This window comes from Sciurus vulgaris (genome assembly GCF_902686455.1).
Source record: "Sciurus vulgaris genome assembly, chromosome: 9".
NCBI lineage: Eukaryota > Metazoa > Chordata > Mammalia > Rodentia > Sciuridae > Sciurus > Sciurus vulgaris.
This window is the reverse complement of record NC_136469.1, coordinates 72,550,159-72,570,621: the sequence shown is the minus strand read 5'-3', so window position 1 is coordinate 72,570,621 and position 20,463 is coordinate 72,550,159. Positions and strand designations below refer to the sequence as shown.

Sequence of the window (20,463 nt, the reverse complement as noted above, 5' to 3'; positions counted from 1 at the left end):
TCTAGAGATAAATTCTCCCTTATCAAGTTAATAAATTAGCCTGAATTACTTCCTAATGCTTACTTTTTGATGGAACAAATTACTATGAAATATAATTAGATTTTGGCTTTGGTTCTTTGATGTATAATTCAGTTTGTTGTTGTTTTATGCCATTTTTTTTGTTAAAAATAATTGTTCCTGGGCTGGGGATGTAGCTCAGTTGGTAAAGTGCTTGCCTTGTAAACAGAAGGCCCTGGGTTCAAATCCCCAGCACCGAAAAAAAAAAAAATTGTTCCTGATCAACAGTGTGATGAAACTGAACAGAAGACAATAAAAACACATTAAAGTAAATCAAAATCAAGGTGCTCTTTTAATATGAACGTATTCACAGTAAGTGTAAAATTTAAGCATTTCTTTTAAGAAATAACATTCGTAGGTAGGCAATTATGAGAAAGATAATGATCAGAATAACCAGAGCCACATAATTCTTCCACAAACCCCAAGGTGATGGATCAATGTCCTGCTTTTTTAAGAAGACTTCACCAGAACATCTGAAATTAAACAGAATGAATATAAATTCATTCCTAGCATCTGTGAAATTTTGATCAATTTATTTGCTGTTTCTTAAAGAAACCTATGGGCTAAAGAAATCTTCAATAATTATCCCTTCATATACAATAGCCATCAGTCATTGAATGCATACATGTTACTTGATATGATAGTAAACAACTTGCATGTAATTCTTACTTAATCCTTAAAATGACCAAAAGGGGTATAGATATCATAGTCATTTAGAAGAAGGGGAGGCAGGCATAATAAACTTTACAAGTTTACAGTCTTACAATGAACCAAATTTCTAATATGACTGCAAACCAGATTCATTTGCTTCCAAGTCAATAATGCTGCCCTCTTCAAAGGGCAGAAATAATTATCAAGTGACCTTTCACTTACTCCTCATGTGGACAACCTGCTCACCCACAAGGCAGCCATCCTAAAAACACTGGCTAAGAATTCTAAAACCAGGACCAGAGGGGAGCAAGGGCTTCCAGCCAGAATCAAGTCTCTTAGCTGTAACTCCAGCACTGTGATGAGCATCACAGGTACGCAGCTAGAGGATGTAACCTTCAGGCTCAGAAATCAGACTCAGACCTGAAATACCAGCTGGGGCAGAGCAGGATGGAGCATTCCTGCCATAGGTAGAAAAACACCTGATAATAAAACACATGGCACAGCCACAATTATGGCCTGCTGTCATTCATGTGCGTCTTAACATTTAGTAGTTCTTAAAATACCCATGGCCTCTCTCTGCTGTAAGAAGAGCTTCCTCCTTCCTCTTGTGAGGATGAGCCCTATGTGAGGAAGGCTGTGGTGGCTCCTCTAATGTGGTCCCACATTTCCAACCACTGCATCCCGCCCTGCAGCCTGGTGGTGACTCTGTGTTCCAAAGATGCCATACCCAGATCAAACCAAGGATAGGGAGCCCAGTATAGAAAATCTCTCTTCCAGAGATTTTTCCTATCAGTAATTCAAAATAGGAACTTGTCTTATTACTAAGAGTTATTTCTGAATTTTTTGAACATCAAAAACAGATTTAGGATGCCAACACTCTCTTTTCTTTCATTGGTTTTGTGTCAATATCAAATGATTAGAAGCAATAATAGAAAAGAAAATATTAAAATGTAAAACAAAGTCTTCTAATTTTGTTAAAACCTGCCTTTATGTTTTAAAGACATGATGAGAAAACAATATCCCCTTTTCAACTTTCTGAGATATGTGTTTCTTTCATTGAAGAACATAGCCTCTGTGAGGGAATATTCCACATCAGTACACACACACACAGACACACACACACACGCACACACATAAATTCATGGTCTTGGATTTTACATGTCTTCCAATGGCATAAGGAAAAGGAAGTGCAGGATCTTGGGGGACAATGCTCACACCCTCCATGCTAGGGCTGCCCTGTTCTTACTAACATGAGCTAGGCTGACATGTAGCACAGAATCCATACATTTAGAGATTATAAGCCTTTGATAAACAGTCAAAGCAACCCATTTTAAACTTAAATGTTCTGAAAATTGAGAACTCAAAAACACTGAAAACTTGGAACTGGGGTTGTGATTCAATGGTAGAGTGTTGCCTACATGTGTGAGGCACTGTTTTCGATTTTTAGAACTGCATGTAAATAAATAAAATAAAGGTCCATTGACAACTAAAAAAATATTATAAAAACACTCAAAACTCATCTGAAAACTAAGAAGTCAAAAACACTAAAAACTAAACTGTACACTCAAACATCAAAATGATCTTGTGAAAGGCTCCTAACATTTTTCTACAAAAGTACAATTTTGACAGCAACAGAATACAAGAACAACATGTTCACATCCATCAGAGCATAATGACTCGCTTTATGAGGGAGAAAATGTTGGCTTGGAAAGGTTGTTGGCCCTGAAAGTTCTCACATCAGCTTTAAGCCCAGGGGCCGTGCTGTATCTCACTGCAGTTCTGACATTGGACACAGACTTACATTACATTGAAGGGACAGTTAGTGTCCTGTGTTGTACCAGGTGCTGGATAGAAGTTGCCTCCCAAAAATTCATGCTGCAAAGCCTGTATGACACAACAAGACATGATGGTGTTAAATTTCAAAAATTTTCCAAAGTATTATCACAATTGAATCCTCAAGTTTAATCTTGTTATTTTTTATTAATTCTTTTTAGTTATACATGATAGTAGAATATATTTTTGCATATTATACATACATGGATTATAACTCACTCTAATTAGGATACTATTCTTGTGGTTGTACATGACGCAAAGTTACCCTGGCCATGTATTCAAACACAAGACGAGGAAAGTTATGTCTGATTAATTCTATTCTCCTTCCTATTCCCCTCTCTTCCCCTTCTTTGTCTAAACCAATGGACTTCTCTTCTTCCCCTCCCCACTCTCCCTTGTTGTGGGTTAACATTCACACATTACAGAGAACATTTGGCCTTTGGTTTCAGGGGGATTGGCTTATTTAACTTAGCAGGATATTTTAAGACAAACCAAGATTCATATTCACAGTCTATCACCACAAAGTGACTGAAGTTATAGATCAAGAGGTCCAGGGTTGGGATGTTGTTTCTGATTGGCCAAGAAGGAAGACCTCTTGCTAGATGACCCCATAGCCCCTTCCTTCTTCTCTCCCTGTGTAACCCTACAATTTTATAATTAAAATGGTACGTTGTTGGTCACTGAATCCTGATGATTTATTTTCATGACATTTCTTGTTCTTCGCATTAAAACCACATATAATTACAGGAGGTAGAATCTTGGTTACACTGTATTAAGACACCATTTTTTTGGAGTTGATTAGCTTGCTGGAGCCAACATGCAACTATCCTGGATCACAACTACCCTGTGTATTTGGGACTATTTATCATGCCAATATCAATATAATATTGAGAAAACAGTAACAGAACAAAAAAGTCAACCACTATCCCAACACCCTGGGTCACCAATCTCGTCGTTTCCCTCCACGTAACTGAGAGGGGTGTCTTTATAATTAGTCCTTATAGACAAATTGCCACATGGCTCTGTGATTGAGAATAGGGCAGTTAAGTTTCTTAAAGTACTTTATAATTATCATGAGTCAATGTTCTGTGTCATGTGATCTGAAGATTTGGGAACAGCTTCAAGAACACTGATAGGGGAGTCTGCCTGCTCCTCCACCAAGGTTGGACGCCATCACTGAGTCTGCCCACCCCCACACTGAGGTCAGATGCTGGAGCTGAGTCCACCCCCCACCGTGGTCTTACCAGTGCTGAGCCCCCAGCCTGCTCCCACACTGAGGACAGAGGCCAGTAGCTGAGCCTGCCCGCCTGCCCCCTACTGCTGAGGGACACTGCGCCTGCCTCCGTGCTGACTCAGCGCACCCTCGCTTCTTTGGATGCTGGTGCTGACATTTTGAATTATTACTGAGGGCGTGGCCATCATCATTGGAAGGGCAGCTCCCTTCCTGAGACACCTATAGGAGACTGGTGGTCCTTTGACAGGTACCTCTATTTACTCACTTACATCCTATACCCATCCCCATCCTCTCGTTCACAACTAGAAACACTGTAAATAGTAATCACACTCATCCTGTTCATCACAATAATGTTAAAGTCTTTATAGGGGCTATCTGTTCAGTGCTGTATTTTCTCTGTATTGGGTGCTACTGGTATTTATCTCCCCTTCAAAGGAGAGGTAGGGGAAAACTGCAGGGTCATAATAAGCCTGCAAGGGGGAACTTCAGTATCTCTGATCTTCACTGCTAGAGCGGAATAAGTAGAAACAATATGAAAAAACAGGGGAAGAACGTGTCCCTAACAAACCAAGATGCTACTGTGATAGAATACAATGACAGCATGGCAGTAGAAATGACAGAAAAAGAGTTTAGAATCTATATACTTAAAATGATCCATGAAGCAAAAGAAGAGATAAGAGAGCAAATGCAAGCAATGCATGATCATTCCAGTAAACAGTTAAAAGAGCAAATGCAAGAAGAAAAAGAACACTTCAATAAAGAGATAGAGATTCTGAAAAAAAAAAAAAAACTAAACAGAAATACCTAAAATGAAAGAAAAGATAAACCAAATTAAAAACTCAACAGAATGTATCACCAACAGAATAGATCTTATGGAAGACAGAATCTCAGAAAATGAAGACAAAATATTTAATCTCAAAAATAAAGTTGAACAAACTGAGAAGATGCTAAGGAGTCATGAAGGGATGCCTCAAAAATTATGGGATATCATGAGGAGATCGGATTTAAGAATTATTAGGATTGAGGAAGACAGATATAAATGAAAGGCATGAACAACATGGTCAATGAAATAATATCAGAAAAATTCCCAAACCTGAAAAATGAAATGGAAAATCAAATACAAGAGGCTTACAGAACACCAGGTGCACAAAATTACAACAGATCCACACCAAGACACATTATCATGAAAATACCTCACATACAAAATAAAGGTAAGATTTTAAAGACTGAGAGAGAAAAGTGTCAAATACATATAAGGGGAAACCAACAAGGATGTCAGCAGCTTTCTCAGCCCTGACTCTAAAAGCAAGAAAGGCATCATTCAAGCTCTGAAAGAACATCATCATCCAACATCATCCTTGAAACACTTGCCAGAGCAATTAGACAGACCAAAGAAATTAAAGGGATACAAATAGGAAAAGAAGAACTAAAGCTGTCACCATTAGCTGATGACATGATCCTATATTTAGAAGATCCAAAAAACTCCACTAGAAAACTTCTAGAAGTAATAAATGAATTCAGCAAAGTAGCAGGATATAAAATCAATATGCATAAATCTAATGCATTTCTATTTATAAGTGATGAATCCTCTGAAAGAGAAATTAGAAAAACTACTCCATTCACAAAAGCCTCAAATAAAAATAAAATAAAATACTTGGGAATTAATCTAACAAAAGAGGAGAAAGACCTCTACAATGAAAACTACAGAAGATTAAAGAAAGAAATTGAAGAAAACCTTCGAAAATGGAAAGATCCCCCATGTTCTTGGATAGGCAGAATTAACATTGGTCAAAATGGCCATTCTAAAAAAGGCACTATACAGATTGATTAAATGCAATGCCAGTTAAAATCCCAATGACATTCCTCATAGAAATAGAGAAATCAATCATGAACTTCATCTGGAAGAACAAAAAACCTCAAATAGCAATAACAATCCTGAGTAGAAAAAGTGAAACAGGAGGTATTACAATACCAGACATGAAACTACACTACAGAGCAATAGTAACAAAAACAGCATGGTATTGGCAGCAAAATAGACAGGCAGACCAATTGTACAGAATAGAAGACACAGAGACAAAACCACTTAAATACAGTCACCTCATACTAGACAAAGGAGCCAAAAACATACAATGGAGAAAAGATAGTCTCTTCAAAAAATGGTGCTGGCAAAACTGGAAACCCATATGCAGTAAAATGAAATTAAACCTCTATCTCTCACCCTGCACAAAACTCAACTCAAAATGGATCAAAGACATAGGAATTAGACTAGAGACCCTGCACCTAATAGAAGACAAAGTAGGCCCAAATCTTCATCACCTTGGCTTAGGATCAGACTTTCTCAACAAGACTACCAAAGCACAAGAAATCAAAGCAAGAATCAATAAATGGGATGGAATCAAACTAAAAAGCTTTTTCTCAGCAAAGGATCAATCAAGAATGCAAAGAGAGAGCCTACAGAGTGGGAGAAAATCTTTTCCACGTGTACTTGTCTCCAAAATTTACAAAGAACTTACAAAACTTTACACCAAAAATACAAAGAAACCAATCAATAAATGGGCCAAGGAACTGGACACTTCACTGAAGAAGACACATAGGCAATTAATAAATATATGAAAAAGTGTTCAACATCTGTAGTAATTAGAGAAATGCAAAGTAAAACAACTCTATGATTTCATCTTACTCCAATTAGAATGGCTATTATCAAGAACACAAACAATAATAGATGTTGGCATGGAAGTGGGGAAAAAGGCACACTTTGACATTGCTGTTGGAGCTGCAAATTGGAGCAGCCATTCTGGAAAGCTATATGGAGAATCCTCAGAAAATTGGAATGGACCCACCTTTTGACCCAGTTATCCCACTCCTCAGTTTATACCCAAAGGACTTAAAATTAGCATACTACAGTGACACAGCCACATCAATGTTGATAGCAGCTCAGTTCACAATACCTAGATTGTGGAACCAACCTAGATGCCCTTCGATAGATGAATGGATAAAGAAACTCTGGTATATATACACAAAGGAATACTATTCATCCATAAAGAAGAATAAAGTTATGGCATTCGCAAATAAATGAATGGAATTGGAGAATATGATGCTAAGTGAAATAAGCCAAGCCCAAAAAACCAAAGGCCAAAAGTTTTCCCTGGAGAATGATATATAATGGGGTTGGGTTGATGGGGAGTGAGAGATGAATGGGGGAACTGTGGATTATGTAGAGGGAAATGAGAGGGAGAGGGGTATGAAAAAGAGTGGAGTGAGACAGACATCATTGCCCTGTGTACATGTATGATTGCAGAAATGATATAAATCTACATCGCGTACAACCATAGAAACAACATGATGTACAAATGCAGTCTGTAAAAAATTAAAAGATAATTAAAAACAAAGAACACTGATAGGAATCTAGGGCTCCACATTCCATGCCTAACTCACATGCCATACAATATTATTTGTAAAATGGAAGGTTTAAGTTCTATCAGTGGTACAAATCTTATAGTGCATTGCCAAGAAACTTGTGATGTGTGTGAGTGAGGTGGAGGGTGGTGTGTATCAGTGTAACATATGGAAATGCTGATTCAGTGAGCCTGGGGTGAAGCCAGAGCAAATGCACAAATGCTATTGTCTACTTCATCCAAAAAGTGATTTCATCAGACCAACAAACCCCAAAGTCACCATCTTCCTCTCCTCAGAAAAGTGAATAGGGGGAGAATATACATGTACAATGGTTTTTAATCTCTCTCTACATGTCCCTAAGAATATTAGAGATATCACTGCCCATCTATATTTTATCTCTATATAGATATACACATAGAGAGAGAAAGTAAACAAGTGGAAATAGGCAATAACCATCCCAGCTTCTCTCACACAGTATCAAATAGTTTTTTAAATTTGGTCCAAGTTTGTGTAAGACACACAGTATCTGTAGAGTTTTATAAGTGGCAATAGGTAAATTATAGTTTTAAAAGTAGTTTTTAAAGTTCACTTTGGAGAAATCTAAGAGTGTCCATGTTAACCAGCTATTTTAGAGAATATACAATTGATATATGCTTACTCCCTTTACTATGTTTTATAAAACATAGTTTTATAGGTTTGGGAACCCAAAACATGTTTGCAAAGAGAAAGTAACTTCTCCACATACCTAAGATTAAAGACACATCCTCTTTGCCATGTTACTTACCAGTCATGAAGTATAGTATGCAAATAAATATGGAACTTGTCACGAAAATCCTGAGTAGTATATCAGGCAAAAGACTTCCCAAGAAATAAGATGACACTCCATAATATCCACTGATAGACTCATGTCTACAGAATAAAAATATATGTTACACATGCCAGGTTAATTTAAACAGGCACAGCCCAGAGGAGACGCTGCTGTGCAGACTGTTGCAGCCACCAGATCTAACCATGAAGCTGCCCATAGGCTCCAGGCTGATTCCAGATGCCCTTCCCCATCTCAGGTGCAGCCTCTCTGGGCCCACTCTGGCCCCACATAACCCCACCAGGGACACAGAGTCTGCATCTCCTCACTCTCCTCGGAGACTCTGCTTCTCCTCTGAGGCTGGCTCTGCCTGAAGAGAAAGGGTTAATCTCTGTAGTGACAGAGCCTTTTCTTCTCCCCACTCCTGAATGTGAAGGTGATGTTATACGCCAACCCTTCAATGTAGCCGAATATCCTAGAAACTCTTTAATTTTATTCTCATGTTAAAAGAAGAGAATGATTTCTTTCTTCAATGACTCTGCCTTCCAACAAGACAACCTCGCCAGATAACGAATCCTAATCTTTCCTCTTCTTAGCACTTCTCTTGCCAAATTCCAAACTCCTCCAGCAGTATCTTCATTCCTTCCCTCTCTGGTGACTTCTGTCCTGGGCATGTAGGCATGGGCTAACCCCCTCCACCTTTGAAGATACAAGGAATGAAGCCATCCTGCTTTTTTCTCGTAAGGCTGCCCTCCTGCTCTCTCCACACTGATCCACTCAGAACTAGGTGTGCCACAATACTTCATCAACTTCATATTCCATCTCCAATTTGCTGCTTAACTCAACACTTAACAAAAAAAGGTCCGAAAATTTCCTTGAAAGGGTTGTTATGACATATTACTTTCTAAAAACAACATACTTCTCTGTCCATTTTTTCCTCACTTTCTCTGCAGAATTGGAATTTGCTGACAACACCCTGACCTTGATTGACAGTTTTTCCCTTGGTAGCAGGCTCCACATGCTCTTGATTTTCCACCCCACTAGATTATGTAGAGAGAAATGAGGAGGGTATAAGAAATGGTGGAATGAGACAAACATCATTACCCTATGTACATGTATGATTTCATGAATAGTATGAATCTACATTGTGTACAACCATAGAAACGAAAAGATGTACCCAATTTGTGAACAATGAATCAAAATGCAGTCTGAAAAAATAAAAAAATAATAATAAAGAATGCTTTTCTCAATTAATATTGGTAATCCCTATACATACTTCAAAAATTTCGTGTTGTATATGATAAATATAAACAATTTAAATGTCATTTAAAGCATAAGGAATGGAAAAGAAATGAAAAGGAAAAAAACCTTCCAGTATCCCCATTATTAAATCCTTAGCCCAATTGTGAATGTGGCCACTTTGTCCATCAATAAACAATGCCACTTTCCTGAATAGTGACCAACTCACATAAACTGCTTCTTCTGAACCTTGAAGAGCTCCAATCCCAGTATGTTGAAGCCATACTGGAAGGTCATCAGAAAGAAGAGCATCAATGCTCTGACAGGAGAGAAAGGGAATAAAAGCACCTCAGGCAACACAGCATTCTTAGGTTGGTTTCTTTCTACAGAACTCCTTCCAGAAATAATTTAACATCAAAGACATTTAAAAAAAATAGAAATCTTTGTGTTTATACAGACAGGATAGCATCAGCTCCTCAGGTCTCTCCCTGTGTGTACTCAGAGGTGCCCCAGTTACTCCACACTATAGCACACATTGAAATTTCTGTGTGGGTTGTTGTGCACTGACTTGTATTCCCTAAAATTCATATGTTAAAGAAATAACCCCCAATGTGGATAGTACTGGGAGGATAGAACTCAGGAGGGTGATGATGGGATTGGTGCCCTTGGAAGAGGAAGAAACACCGGACCCTCTGAGCCATGAGAGATGCAGAGTGAGGGCACCATCTACAAGCAGGGAGGGACCCTCACCGGAGCTCGGCCTGCTGGAAGGGACCTCTGACTCCAGACCTCCAGACTCTAGAATTGAAACGAAACAAAGGTTTGTCATGTAAGTCACTGAGTCTAAGGTGCTTTGCTATGACAGCCTGAGCTAAATCTTAGATCACAAAAATACCCTCAACTTCAATTTAATTGACAAAAATGCTGAGTATCGTTCCTAAGGTATAAAGAGAAACAAGTTAAATAAAGCTCCAAAGGCTTAAGGTATTCAGTTATCTAGTTTGGTTTTAAAGTGAAGTAACAAGACAGTAAGGCATGTGGAAGGAAAATGCTGGAGAGTGGAGGCACCCACTCACGACCACCAGAAAGCTAGACACTATCTTTGACGTGGGACAGCCACCTTCCTTCCTACTGGGTTTCCAAAGTGATAAAAAAGAGATCATGGAAGAAATTTAGATTATGTAGAAGGCACCAAGAGGGAGGGGGTGTGAAAAATGGTGGAATGATACAGCCGTCATCACCCTATGTACATGAATGATTACATGAATGGTATGAATCTACATCGTGCACAACCACAGAAACGAAATGATGTACCCCATTTGTGCACAACGAATCAAAATGCAGTCTGTAAAATTGAAAAATAAATAATTAAAAAAAGAAATCAAACTGATGCTTAGTCATAATAAAAATTAATCTGATCACTTGTATGAAAATATTAATATGTATATCTCAGTAAACTGATTAAGAGTTAGGAAGAAAGTGTTCTGTGAAGTGGGATTACTAGATCCAGTTATTTATTTTAACAACATCTTTTTCCTAATTTGTTTAACTGTCACAATTCAATACAGCTATGAAGTCAAAGGAGCTCACATTCCACAAAGGATTCAAACCCAGTTCCTCAGTTACACAGGTTAGAGAAAATTACTAAGATAGCACTTGATCCTATGGATCTCCATTATTTAAAAGAGAAAAAATAGTAAGTTTTGGTGAGAATGTGAAGAAATTGGAACTCTGTATGCTGCTGGTAAGAATGTAAAATGCCACAGAACAGTTGTTGGCGGGTCTTCAAAAAACTAACAAAATTACCACATGATCCAGCAATTCTACTGCTGGTATCTGCCCCAAATCACCGTTGAAAGAAGGATTCAAACAGGTGGGTATACACCCATAACAGCATTGATCCAATAGCTAAAAGGTGTGAGCAACCCAGATTTTCAGCAATGGATGAGTGGTTAAATAAAATGTAGTTTATACACATATACCATTTAGCCATAAAAAGGAAGGAAATTAAAAACATGTGCTGTAAGTTAGAAGAAACTTGAGCTCTTTATGCTTAGGAAAATAAGGCAGTCATGAAAAGACAAGTGCTGTCTGACTTCACATTTTTGAGGTTCCTGGAATGGCCACATTCAGAGACAGAAAGTTGCAGATGGCTGCAGAGGTGGCAATGGTGGGTGTGGGTAGTTACTCTTAGATGGGTTGAAGATTCCCTCTGAGAAGATAAAGAAAAGGTCTGGAATTGGATGGTGGTGACAGGTGACAATGTGAAAGTACTTCATGGCACTGTATTTAAACATTGGATAGGATGTGCATGTGATGTGTATAATTGACCACCATACAACATGTACAAGTGGGAAACTGAAAAGTAACTCTTCCATTCAGTTTTCAATACACTAATTGATCCTGCCTCATGATGAAACAGCAATGCGTACCCTGTGTTGTCATAAGTTAAAATTCTTAACAGATATTCATGAGTTTAAACAAAGTGACAGTGTTTTCTCAAATCTGAGATTCAAATTTACTTACCTATTTTGGATTTCAGAGCAAACATCCTTCAGCAAAATGAGATAGGCAGCTGTAACCACTCCCAAAACAAATGTGGCAATTGCCTTTACCAAGGGAAAAATGAAAATAAACAAGAAAGAGTTTCAATTACATCAAAACTTTCTATTTACTTTAAATGGATTAACCAGAGTCACTGAGGAATAACATTGATCTAATGAGAGTGATGGTTATTAGAAAACATTCTGAATTAAAATTAAAATGTAAGGATTCTGTTTTTTGGGTACCGATGGGATAAGAGAACAAACTAAACAAGCTCAGATTCTTCCCAGTGTCCACCAGGCTTTGTCCACAAATGTCACACAGGATAGCAGCATGAGGAAGGCATCTGAGGAAGACATTTTGGGAACAAAATAAGAAATTTGACTTCATCTGAATTCTCAACTTTCATACTAGCAAACATGCACAGTTTTATACTTCAAGGTGTTCAAATTTAAACTGGATAACTTCACTCTAATTGTGAGAAATAAATGAAATTTCAGGGCTGTAGATGTAACTAAGCAATAGATTGCTTAGTTGCAATCTACAAGAATGCTTGCCTATTATGTGCCAGACCAAGGGTTTGATCCCCATAAATGCAAAGTGAAGAGAGAAGTAAAATTTTAATACCACAATCGAATTCTAAGAACGGAATAAGGAAGTAGTGATATGCCCCTATCCAGCCTGTGGGGAATCCCCACCTGAACAGGAAAAAGTGCATTGTCACTGTCACCAAAGTACTTGACCAGCTGTGCTTCCATGACCATCTCTGACATTGCTTGTCTTCAATCCCAGCCAATGAGGCTTGCAGTTAACTTGGCACACCTGAGCTGCAGATTCTTTCCCTTTCTCACCCATCTTCACCTATTCAGTCTGTGTGTCTCCCTGAGAATATGGACCAGTATTACATTTGCTTTTAGAACAAAAATCTCTTAAGGAAGCTTCACTTGGCCAATGGTCAAAGGTTACATTAGAACATATTTTATCATAGGAATTCTCATTATAATTATTTGTGGGTCAAATACAATAATACAGGAGACAGGAATCTAAAGAAAACAGAATACCCTACGATTTATCTTGGAAACATCAAAGTTTTTTAAAAAATCTCAATATTACAACAATATCAAGCCATGAACTAATTTGTAATGAACACTTGACAAAAAGGCAGCCAAGTTGCAAAGATAAAACCATGATCTGTAAAGAATAATTTGTGGAGATGTGACTCTGGAAAGAATATTATTGAAATATTTCACCTATGAGATGTCCTTTAAATTCCTTTGCTAATAAGGCAGAAATGGGGCAGGGCGGGGGACCCTTCCCCCTCCATCTTTCCAAACCCTTATAATTTGCTCTTCCTTTCTACTAATCAAGTTTCCAGAATGAATCCTGATAGCTCTGCCATCTTGCAGCAAGCACATGCATGTAAGATTATATGGTTTTTCACTGTATAACATTCAAGATATTTAGACTTCAAAACAGATGCTCTGCATTCTTCATTTCATTTGCATTCAAACTTGATGACTTTCCCTAAGACTGAATATTATCATTAAGTTTTTCTTAGCTATTTTCAGACATATTAACAAAATGTTGAATCCTGGGATCATGCCATGCTTTTACAAGGTTCATATGTGTTGTTTCTTCTTGCATGAAGAAAAAGAAAGCCACTGAGCAAACGGAACATTTGACAACAGAGCAAATCACACTATCTATACCATTGTGCATTTATCTTCTGGTCTCTGTTCAAAATAGATTAAAAAACATTCTCCAACTACATTATTCTGTGGTTGTTCAGATGTATATAAACAACATCACTCAAGGTGTGTTCTCAGGGATGTTTGTTGCTTGCACTAAAAAATTTAAAAATTGAAATCACAGTCAAATATTTGATATGCACATACAAACAATGACTATCAGGGAGATTAATGATAATGTTGTCCAAGTAGATTTAAATGAATACTAAATGTACAATAAACTTGTTTTTCAAATGCTCCATCCATTCCTGTATCTTCCCAACATATTATCTGGCTAAATGTCAAGTCTGAATCATGGCAATAAATAACTAGTTCAGAACACACCACAACAATAAGGTAATAAATACAGGATTATCAGCAGGAAGCCATTAAACATTTTCATAAATCCATTTCCAAAAATGTAGAGAAATAAAAATTGTACAAGATAAAGAACCCCATGTCAGAACTGGGCACAGTGGCACATGCCGGTATTCCCAGCAACCCAGGAGACTGAGGCAGGAGGCTCACAAATTCAAAACCAGCCTCAGCAATGTAGCAAAGCCCTAAGCAACTCAGCAAGATCCTGTCTCAAAATAAAATGTAAAAAGCTCTAGGAATGTGTCCCAGTTGTAAAGTCCCTGAATTAAATCCCCAGTACCTAAAACAAACAAACAAACTAACAAGAAATACCAACAACAAACTTATACCAAGGATAAGTAAACTATGACCCACAGGCCAAAAAGGGTCATCATTAATTTGCCTAAGCCTACAAGCTAAGAATGACTTTTCCATTGTTTTCAATATTTGGGGTGTAAAAGGTCAAGAATAATATTTGTTTCAATATGGAATTCAAAATTCAGTGTCTATGAAAGAAGTTTTACTGGCGTGTTGCCACATACATTTGCTCAGGTACAGATCTGGCTACTTTTATAATGAAGTGGCAGAGGTGACTTTGTCAGACAAACACCATATGTGTCCCTGAATGTCTAAAACACTTATCTTCTGAGACTTTACCAAAAAGGATTTGCTTACACCTGAGCTAACATTTCAACCTTTAAAAACCTGAGCAAGAGCTGTCCCACTAAGCTCAGGGAACTATAAGACTCTACACTTATTCTCGAGACTGCTGCTTCTCTGAACATTGCTGGATTTGCTTTTGTGGAAAGGAGTTCACTGAAGAGACAAGTAGGCTGATTGTGTGACCTAGAGGCTCTGGGCCTGCCGTTCGAATCTTAAGGAAGCCGAGACCCAAACACGCACAATCCTGGTGTAGAGCACCTGTGTTCAGATAATACCTTGCCCAGAACTGCCATAAGTTTCTTGGATAAGACATTTATAAATCAGTTTAGAGACAAGTAAGAAAAGCTTAATGAATAAATCACTCTAAAGAATCAACTTAATATAGCACCTTCCTGTTGAAAAATGGGCTACCAAAGTTAATGCATCAAATTGACCTGACATTTTTCCAAATGAGATATTATCTATTATCTAAGAATAAAATATTGCCCTTGGACAAGAACACAAAATTGTTTGAGAGAAATTTCAAATTACAAAGACCAAAGAGTTTGAGGCAATGAACATCATCACTGAAATGGGGATGCAGTCTCTCAGGTACACCTGGAGAGCAACAATACTTAAATAAGAAAACTGTGGTACTCATGCTGAAAAGTCAGTCCACTAAAGCATACAACAAGCTATATTTTAATACTCCACAGAAATACAATGCCTGATAATGGAAAATAATAAACCAAAATAACCAGCTAAATTAATTTTCCTACAAATGATGGACAAATGAATTGGGAGAACCAGTATTTTGTCTGACATAAGGGTTAAGCTTAACTAAAAAAATGGGTTGAAGATATAGCCCAATGGAAAAGCACTGGTCTAGAATGTGTGATGTTCTGGGATCAATCCCCAGTATTACAAAAAAAAAAAAAAAAAAAAAAAAAAAACCAAAAAACCTTGTGGAGTGATAACACCTACCAAAGAGTTGATAACAAGGAGACAAGAACATCATTGCATCTTATTTAAGGAGTTAACCCCACCATGAATACTCTTGTTAATACTTCCTGTGCATAAACTGCACATTCTTTGACTTATCTATTGCTTTGCCAAGATTAGAATCTCTTAATGAGGAGTGTCAACTTTAAAGAACAGCATTCTGCCTACAGGCTCTTCCCTCAGACAGTGGACAGAACAAATGACCTTCAGGAATATAAACAATGCTAGGTTCCTTCAACACCTGATTTCAGTGGCAAACCAATCCTCTTCTCCCTACCTCCAGCCCTCTCTCTCCTTCATTTCCACATTTTCATTCCATAAAACTTCTGTGAAGTTCATTCTGCCATCTCACATGCTCTATATTTCTTCTATTCAGCTATCATTTCCCTTCTTTCATAAGGAAATAAGATCCATGAGAGCAGAGATTTTTATTTTTACCCATTTTATTCACTATTCCATTTTATTCAAATGGAACACATGATATTGGAATGTATCTTTTGGAATGAATCAATAAATGATAATGGACAGCCATTAGAAAATGCCACATGTGGTTGATATTGTTTTGACTGAACATTTTTTAAAAAATAGAATTTTGACTAGGATTTTCCATTCTAATTTGTATATATCATCAATATTTTTAAGTTACACAGTCCAAGAAATCACATAAAGTGCTTTATATGAGTAAGAATTTAATTGCTTTTAAACTATGAAAAAATAATTTAGAAAATCAAGAAAGAAGATATTGTGCTTTGGATTTGAGATGTCCCCCAAAAGTTCCTATGATATTACAGGAATATTCAAACATGAAATGATTGAATTGTGAGAGGTGTAACCTAGTGAGTCCATCCTAGTTTGAATGGACAGACAGGGCTGTTACTGCAGGCATGTAGAAGTGTGGCTGGAGGAGATGAGTCACTGGGGGTGAAGTAGGGGATGCCCTGAAAGCATTGTACTCCTGTGGCCCCTTCTCCCTCTCTCTCTGCTTCTGGACACCACCATGAGCTGGGCAGCTTTTTGTGCTGGGACCTTCCTCCATGATGTGCTGCCTCATCTTGGGCTCAGAACAATGCAGTCAGTTCTCTATGGACAGAAACTTCTGAAGCCATGAGCTCCAAATGAATGTTTCTCTCTCTAAGTCTTTCTTGTCAGGTATACTGGTCACAACAATACAGAAATCAACTAAAACAAGAGATATATTTATTTTGGCTCACAGTTTTAGAGATGTCAGTTCATAGTGTGCTGGGTAAGTTGTTTTGGGAGTAAGGTAGGGCAGAACATCATGGCATGTGGGTGTGGTGGTGGAAAGCTACTTACCTCATGGCATCCAGGAAACAGAGACAACAAAGAGGGAATCAGGGACAAGATAACCCTCCGAGGCATGCAACGGTGACCTACTTCCTCCCACTAGGCCCTGACTGGTACAGTTGACATTATCTCCCAATAATGCCATCAAATTATGAATCCAGCAATGGATCAATCCTTTGATGTCAAATGATACAGCCACTTCCAAAGAGCCCCACCTCGGAACAGTGCTCCTTTGGAGACCAGCCACTAACCATGAGTCTTTGGGGGACTATTCATATTCAAGACAATGAACTAGATTGATTGGCTTTTTCTAAATTCCAAAGAGAGTGTGAATGAAAAATAAATGGAAGGATGGGAAGAAGATAAAATAGTCTTGCCTAAGTCTTTATTAGAAACAAATTGCTCCCACATGGGTATTTCACAACATAATTGGAAGAATTAGTCACTTACCTTATGAATACTTCTCCGGAGATTAATCACAAAGTTTTGGAATGAACGTCTGGTGAGGCCAATGAGTTGATAACTGAAGGAGTTGACATAGGGAAACTTCTTCCTCTCTAAGCACCTTTTATTCTCATCCCTTGAGCGTTCTTCCAGTTCAGTTTTCATGGCATTGTAGAAACTAGACTTGACAAAATTATCAGCCAATTTTGTTATCTCTGAATCATCTGTCTTTGAAGGCATTTCAGTCTTGTTAGCTTTCAACATAAGTGGATAAGAGGACACAGATTACTACACAGAATACTAAGTCGTTATTAACACATTACTCTGATTTCACAAGATTTTCTGTGATTTCTTATTTGTGTAACACCTACATTCTAAAGCTTGAGTACCAAAAATAATTAGCAAGCTCTTTCATAAATTATAAAAATACTCACAGAACTCACTGATAACAATTTCTATTTGTTAATTGCATTAACATGTAAATGTTTGTGATGCCATGGTTTAATGATGATCTTACCATATTGCTAAACCTCAAATTAATTGGGTAAAAATATGTAAATGTGAAAAGTTCACATACCTTCATGGTCTTCTGGCTCTCTCTTTGTTACAACATGAAAGAAATCCAGGAATAGTTCTTCAGGATTACTGTAGAATTCACAAGGAAGACCTACAAAATCAGACCTCCCAAGGAATCAAGTTGATAGTCTTGGAAAATAAAGAAGACTCACTTGCAGAGGATGCTAAAGTGAGGCTAGGAAGACAGACTGAACAAGCTTTTCCTCACCTTCTGGCTCTCTTCTCCCCTCTCTCATTTATTGTTTTCTCTTATTTATTCAATCAAACAACTTTTGAACAACTTTTGGTCCCCCAGTCAAAACAACAACAAATTCTTAATCATTCTTGGACTCTTTAGAATATCTTACATTAGTCTTTACCTCTCATAAATCTTCAAGCCCCAAGTAACTATCAACATGCCCTGGTTCTTATCAGTACTTCTTCAAAAATCTAAGTGTAGGTGCAAGAAAAGCTATTAAGTTTCTGGGGGCTCTTTCTGAGTTCAACTAGAGAATGCTGGAAGAGCAGTAGGCATGTCACCAGAGATTGCTTTTCAACCTTCTGAATTCAGAGATCCAAATGCTCACTTCTCAAGCTGCCATAATACAAAATACACAGGAAATTCCCAGAGTAGCATTATCAAGAGAACATGACCGGTAGAGCACACCTGAGCTCTCGCCTCACCTTCCTGTGGCACAATCATCTAATCTTGACCTAAGCTCTGACTCTTTACTTCATCTTCCCTGGACTCCCCAGACTCACATGTTTGATGTTTTTTAAGTGACAGAGGTTTATGTAAAAACAAATTAAGAAAACATGATTATTTATCACTTTATTTGGGTTCATGGAGAAACATCTATAATCATATCCAAAAATGTCTAAAGTGAAGCATAAGCCATTAAAGAAATCACTGTATTCAGTCTGAAATAGAAAGAACTAGGTAGCCCAGAAATGTTGGCCCATTAATGTCAGATTCAGGGCCAGCCATTCTATTGAGAAATAGTCACACACACCATTCAAGATTTAAATCTTCAATCTAATGTTTCTAGAAAATGTAGCAGCATCTCCATGAGCCCTCAGGGAGGCAGAGCAAGATCATGTGTCAGGGAAAACCTGGAATACCACAATCAGTTACATGGTCAAAAAGGCAATGATTTGGGACTTTGCAAAAATGTTCAACTGACAGACTACTAGGTGTTTATCCAACATGTTAATTACTAAGGATTTGGGGAAAGGTAAGCATAACTGGAAAGGAGAACAGAAAAATCCCATCACACAGACAGACAGACACAGACACACACACACACAGACACACACACCATGCATACTCAAATAGGAGAGGAGAATGGGAGAGAACTGAACAGCAAGCAAGTGCCTCATAATGAACAAAAATTCTGGCATGAACTGATCAAAGATGTTTTAGAGTGGAAGCACCCCAGTAAGTCCATGCAAAGATCAAGTAGTGGGGGGTTTCAAGATGGTGGACGAGCGGGTGACTGCATCTCCTGGCTCTCCAGAACTCAGGATTCAAGAAGGGGAGGTATTGAGAGACTTGAAGAACTCAGAGACGCTGGGTGAGTTTCTCCCACTGGGTGAAGCTTGGGGAGGGCAACAGGCCATGACAGTGGGCACCTTCTCAGACCAGGGCAGGGTGGTAAGAATATTTCCTGAACAGCCCTGCTCCATCCAGAGGCAGGCCAGCCCACAGCCAGCTTCTCTAAGCACACCCACCTAGTGAGAGCTTTCTGAGGACACCCAGCCCGGAGTCCTGCACACACTGGCAGGTCCTGGTCCTCAGACAGCTTCTTGGACCAGGGCAGGGTGGCAAGAGGCATCCCCCAGCAGCCTGGCTCCATCCAGTTGCAGGCCTGTTCCACAGCCAGCTTCTTGGAGCAGAACTGCCTAGTGAGAGGCTTTCTGAGCATACCCATTCCCCAATCCTGCACCTAGCAGCGTGCCAGGGGCAGCTTTCTTCTGAAGCACTGCATTATCAAGTTCCTCCAAGACTTCAGGCTACTGAAGGTTAAGAGGTGATATGCTGGAAATCTACAGGGACATTATAAGCCAATAAAGGAAATCTGCAATATCTCAGAGTCCCACTGATATCTGACCAATATGAGAAAACAAAGGAAGAAAATGTACCCAACTAACCTAGATGCTATATCAATTAAACCCAAAGACAGCACGGCAGAAGAAATGTCAGAAAGAGAGTTCAGAATGTACATAATTAAAATAATCAGAGAAGCAAACAAGGAGATGAAAGATCAAATGCAGGCATTGAAGGATGAGATGAAAGAGAAAAAAAAGGCATTAAATGATTGCACCAATCAACAGTTAAAATAGCAAATACGGGAAGCAAAAGATCATTTCAATGAAGAGTTAGAGATACTGAGAAAAACAAACAAACAGAAATTCTTGAAATGAAGAAAACAATAAACCAAGTTAAAAACTCCATGGAAAGTATAATCTATAGGATAGAACACCTGGAAGACAGAAGCTCAAAAATTGAAGGAAGGGTTTCAAGATGGCGGACTAGAAGGTGGCTGCATTTCATGTTGCTCCAGGACTCAGGATTCAAAAGAGGAGATATTGAGAGACTTGGGACCAACTCAAAGCAGCCGGGTGAGTCTCTCCCGTTGGGGAGGCGTCCCGGATGGGCCGGTAGTCCCAGA

The 20,463-nt window shown here is 38.3% G+C and overlaps 1 protein-coding gene across 1 annotated transcript in view; it reads right to left on the bottom strand.

Annotated features, from left to right (window-relative positions):
* The window catches only part of LOC306669371 (broad substrate specificity ATP-binding cassette transporter ABCG2-like), a 212,299-nt gene that overhangs the window by 73,286 nt on the left and 118,550 nt on the right, over nucleotides 1-20,463 (bottom strand). The gene's annotated exons all lie outside the window — the stretch shown is intronic.